Source organism: Tenrec ecaudatus, chromosome 4 (genome assembly GCF_050624435.1).
Source record: "Tenrec ecaudatus isolate mTenEca1 chromosome 4, mTenEca1.hap1, whole genome shotgun sequence".
Taxonomy (NCBI): Eukaryota; Metazoa; Chordata; class Mammalia; order Afrosoricida; family Tenrecidae; genus Tenrec; species Tenrec ecaudatus.
Genome location: NC_134533.1, coordinates 124,467,380 through 124,473,031, shown reverse-complemented (window position 1 = coordinate 124,473,031; position 5,652 = coordinate 124,467,380). Strand labels below are relative to the sequence as shown.

General features: G+C 46.4%; 1 pseudogene; it reads right to left on the bottom strand.

The window, feature by feature from the left end:
* Positions 1 to 3,543: 3,543 nt before the first annotated feature.
* Positions 3,544 to 5,325, bottom strand: LOC142447100 (RING finger protein 214-like; annotated as a pseudogene).
* Between the last annotated feature and the right edge of the window lie 327 nt (positions 5,326 to 5,652).

Here is a 5,652-nt window from a genome sequence, read left to right as displayed (position 1 = left end):
AGGTAGCTAGAGATAGCCAATGGGTTCAGGAAGCTTTCTCCGAGTAGGTGGTGGTGTCTGAGGATGACTTCAGAAGCTTGCAGAACATTCTCTCTCCCACTTCTCCACTCTGTCCCACCCCAGCTTTAAATCGCACGGACTACTCTTTCTTGTAGTACCTGCTAACTCCTCTTACTACTTGAAGACTTTCTCTGCTGTCTCGCTGTACTTGTGCCCAAACAATTGTATAACACTCTCTGATTTTAATATTCACATGAGGCTCTTCCTGACCCTACTTTCTTATTGGAGGTTTCATCTGGGCCCACTTTAAACAATGTCCGCATGCTGACAGGCTCCAAAGAGCTCGTCAGACCAGTCACTTCCCCGGCTTACGTGTCTGACTACCTACTTGATGCTACACTGATTCTCCTAATAAGCATCTCAAATTTTGCCCCAAATCAAGAGCTCAATTTTCCTTCCCAAAAAATGGAACAAAACTGCACCTCTTATGAGTTTTTCTTTACATTTAATGGCTAATTAACCTTCCCAGTTGCTTAGATTAAAGCACCATGGAATGGCCTTTGATTTCTCTTATACCAGAGAACCAATACTGGCTGAGCCTTGGTTACTTCTCACAGCTGCTACTCCTAATGGAGCAGACCATCATCTCACCATACTATCATAAAGGACTCCTAACTTATCTCCCTGCTTCCTGCTTGCCCTCCTCCTGGCTGCGCTCCACCTATCATCCAGTGCTATCCTATTAGAACCTATTGGTGCCCGTAGTCAAGCTCTGCTCCTCCTCTCCCCAAAAGCTGCCAAATGGCTCTACATTCCTACTTGCTTGGTCACCCACCCTCCCTGACTCATCTCTCTCCACTGTAGTCGGCACCCTCAGGCTTTCAATAAGCAAAACAAAACAAACATTACTGCTCACTGAGTTCATTCCAACTCATGGTAACCTCATGTATATCAAATCAGAATTGTGCCTCATGGGGTTTTCTAGCCACCAAACATCAAGTTAGTAGTCATGTACCACCAGAAACGTCTAGTCCAAGAGGCTGTTATTGTGTGCAGCTGAGTGGACTCAGCCTAAAAGCAATCCTATAGGACAAATTAGAACTGCCCATATGGTTTCCTGGCTTCAATTTTCATGGGAGGAGATTTTCAGGTCTTTTCTCCAGCAAATATTTTGGTAGATTCAAATTGCCAAGCTTTAGGTTAGTATCCAAGGTCTTATGCAATGGACTGACTGCCAAGGTTCCTCTAGCTCAACACAGGTGTCCTAATCTACCATGTTTTCTTCATTAGGATGTGAGCTCTCATGGCAGGGTCCTGCCTTTCCTGCAGCACCTGAAGTAAAACAAATGGACGGCTCACAGACCCAGTGAGTGAGTGAGTGAACACAAGCACAGATACAGGCACTCAAACTATGGTCACACCTGGCTGGCTTGTTTGAGCCTCCATCTGTCTCTGTCGCTGTATGCTGCATGTCTGTGCCATTTTCTCTACCTGAACAAATAAACCTGTGAAAGGAGGGTTGATCCTCTAAATCTCATTCCAAGGATAAATCAGGCAAACCACAAATATGCCAGGAAATCCCTTCCCAACGTGCTGGGGCTCCTTTTGGAGGCCTATACATACCCAGACCTACCAACCACCATGATGTAATTAGGCCTATTCTCTCAACTTTAGGTGCCTGTTTCTGTTATTATCAGTTCCTCATCAGACAGCACACAGTGTGAGAAACTGGTTAAGTTCAGGCGTGGTTTCAGGATGAATCTGTGCTTCTTGTAGGATTCTCAAAACTGGCATTACTATGCAGGGAGGGAGAGAGAGAGAGAGAGAGAAGGAGAGAGAGAGAGAGAGAGAGGTGCGTCAGTGTCAGGACCCCCTTGGGAGTAGGTGGGATACGTGTAATAGCACTGGGTTGTTGCTCTTCTTGGAGGTAGAGTTGGGACTGGGACCAAGTCCTGTCTTTGAGGCCAGAACAGCCACTTTCTTTCTCAGCTCTGCTCCCCAAATAGCTATGATGGGCCAATTCCTTAGATTCGTTGATTTTTGGTTTGTATCACTAAGCATATTATTAAGTGACCACCTTGTTTATTCCAAAGAACGTCCCAGAAACCAATGATTCCCCATGCAACCGTAGCCCCCTTTCTGCTGCCCGCTATCCTCCTATCCTGACTCTTGTGGCATTCACTTTGTTTCTCTGCCTAAAATGTTGTTGTGAGATGCCATGTTAGTTAATTCTCAACTCCTAGTGACTCATAAACAATCGTACGAAACACCGCCAGTTCTGTCACCCTCCCAATAGTTGCTGTCTGAGGCCACTGCTGCAGCAACTGCGCTAGGACATCTTTTGCCGGTCTTCCTCGTTTTCCACGGCTGGACCAAGCATTATGTCCTCCTTCCTGCCTACTGAATGCTCCTGATAACATATCCAAAGTTTGTGAGATGAAATCTCACCACTGTTGCTTCTAAAGAGTATTTTGGATATGATTTTTCTAAGATACTTTTGTTTCTTTTCCTGTTAATCTATGTGTGATAGTTATTGTTATGCATCAATTTGGTTTGACCGTCATGCTCAGATTTGCCATTATTATGTAATTTCCCTTTATGTGGCACTCTGATACGAGCAGTCAATCTATTGTCAGGGGGGTTTCCTTGGGGGTAGTAAGGGCTCCATCCCATAAATATGGATGCTGGCAAAATGCACGAGTTCTCACTCTCAACCACATGTGTCTTGTGGTCTTGGGGTACGATCTCCATGTCCAGGAGAAGACTTTAGCCTGATTTGAAGATTTTGGATATGACAGTTCCTGCTACCTTATAAGCCAGCAGCCAGCTACTGACTGGCAGGTTTTCGATTCTCAGCCCCTGCAGACATGTGAATCAAGAGAAGCATTCGGTTTGCCAACTCACTCACTGATTTGGGACTTACCAGCTCCTACAATTCTGTGGGCAATTCTCTCTCTCTCTCTCTCTCTCTCTCTCTCTCTCTCTCTCTCTCTCTCTCCAGTTTGCTTGCTTTTTCCTCCATCAGTCTCATTTTATCCACGTGGAGCAGAGCGATGGGAACAATGCTGGGCGTCCTGAGACTGCCGGTAAGCAAGACATGTGGCCGGCCAGCGGGTGAGCCCCAGGGGCCACACCTGCACACACGAGCCTTAAGGAATGGACGAGGCTGAGCCAAATCAAAGCAGGGTGGCCTTGCAGCGGCAGCAGCTTCCTAGATGGTTTTTATACTGTAATCAAAACCAGCCCAAGGCAGGGGATCCTCATGCTAACACCAAACTACACACCATCTTCCCTACAATCTTCAGCCCCAACAGGAACTGCAAGACGCGAGGGAGAGGGGTGGGTGGGAGTGGAGTGGGGACCAGACTGTTTCTGAGTTATATACATACTAACATTTAGCAACATGTGAATATAGACTCTATATACATGTTGCCTATGTAATAAAAATGTACATGGCATGAATACATAGAGAGCTATAGACATCTTGAACCGCTCCTTCCTGTCCACACCTGCTTCTCATCTTTCTCCTCCCAGTCTGGTCCATCATTTCAGGATTGGACAAAATGGACATGTGTCATTTGTGTTGGTCTGGCCTCAGAATTTGATACACTCCTTGTGCATCATGTGTGTACACGCCATTGAATGCAACTCACCGGGCTGGACAAGTTTCTGGTACATGAGGCACAATTTATAGGAGGATGGAGTGTGTGCCAGACCTTCCAGAATATGAAACTTGGACCAAAGGCAAAAACATCTGCATATTGATTTGGGAGAGTGGAGCAGGGAACAAGGTTCGGGTCCAACCAAGTAGCTGAGTACTTGTTGCTACCTGCTCATGTTCTGCCAGCCGTGCAGTAGCTGGATCAGCTCCTGCATGGTCAGACCTGCCATGGTGGTGTGGGCTTCTTGATTTGCTGAAGAATGTTGGTAATTTGGGGCCTAGGGATGAAAATCATTGTGGGAGAGGGAGATTCTATACTCTACCCATGGGGTACACTGAAGAAACTACCTCTACTTTTACCCATAAACTTTTGTTTTTAATGGGTCCTTATTGGACTGCAGAAATCAATCCAGAAGCTTGTCCAGAATCTTCTTCAATTTGTCTATTGGCTGGGGTCTGGGAGTTTCAGGAGAAGCCTGAACCCCGACCAAGCCTGGGAGAGGTAGGATGGAGGCAGTAGGGCCCATGTATGGCTTGTGGGGGTCAACTAGAGACCTTAAGCTGGGGCTATATCTCCCGTGGGAGCCTGTAAGGGGTGGGGAAGACTGGCTAGCTTGGGAGAGGGAAGGGTTGAGTATTGGGGAAAACACATTGTGGGTATCTTCACTGGGCAGAACCATGGGCATGGTGGCCTGCCCAGTGGAGAAGGGCACCCGAGGAGGCAGAGTGGACTGGGGTGAAACATCTCAAGCAGGAAGTCTGTCTCGGATGTGGGTGGAAGCAAGGTGGGAGTAGGGGTCTGAGAGAGGCTGCTCAGTTTGGCTCTGCTCCTCACTAACAGGATATGGCTAGTAAATTGGTCGCAAACATTCTTTTTTTATTATCTGAACTCCATTCAGTCTTGTCTCTCATTCCTGTTTGGAACGAACTGTCTCCTGTGTGGAAGGAGTTGCCTTGAGGTAAGTAAGCTGTAGCCCTGCTTCTTTCTCTGCTTCTAATTTCAACACCAGTGGGTCTTTCTGGCTCTCTGTGATAAGATCTCTGCCTTCCACATCTCTTCCATGATGCTCTTATTTATTTTGCCATCTTGACACTTGAGTCTATTTCCATTTCCCACACCTCCCTTCTGCCCCTTTCACAAAGTTTTTCGATGTCATCTTTCAGGAAAACTCCATATTTTCCTTCTCGATTTCATCTTTGTTTTTTCCCACTTTATTGTCACATCCCAGATCGCCGTTAGTATCTTTGTTGAAGGTGTTTTAACTGCACTTGGAGCTGATTCTCCACTTGCCTCTGCCTGTCTAGGACCTCCTGGTACCACTCCTTCAACAGCGTCCTCTCTGACATCCTTTCCATGTCGTGATCAGAGCTGAGGTCTAATAAATCCCCCTCAAGGTCAGCTTGACATGCTGCTGGAGTATCACCGGCTGATGAACCAGGACTCTGCTCTGGCTGTCGCAAATGGACATTTCTGTCGTGTCCTTTGTTACCACTTGGCTACTTACACTCAACAGGGGCAAGTTCTCGAGCTGCTCTGCAAGCTCTTTGGAATTTAGATCACCCCGGAGGGCGTCACCGGATTTGGAAGTGCATGAACTAGATAAGGACTCCGAAGGGCTGGATGGTGAGGCAGCCAGACCATCAGCTACCTGAGATGCCGCCATCACTCTCTCCTGTGCCGCGCACGTTGGGGAGTGAAGGTGATGTATAGCTCTTTCTATCTATTTGTACATACTCTTTCCTGGCTATGCATCTCTAGGGAATCCAGCCTAAACATTATAGCATATTCAATATTCTTTATTATACCATAGGTTAAATATGCCAGTTGTTCTTTGATCTTCCTTATTCATCAGCCAGCTACTTGATGTTTCACCATTTCCTTGAAATAAGAACAAAATAAGCATTCCTGAAGGTTCAAAATGACTTGTTTATCAAAGTGCTGAAGGCTGTCATTCACTCAGTCCAAGTTCTCTTGATTTTTTTAAATAGGA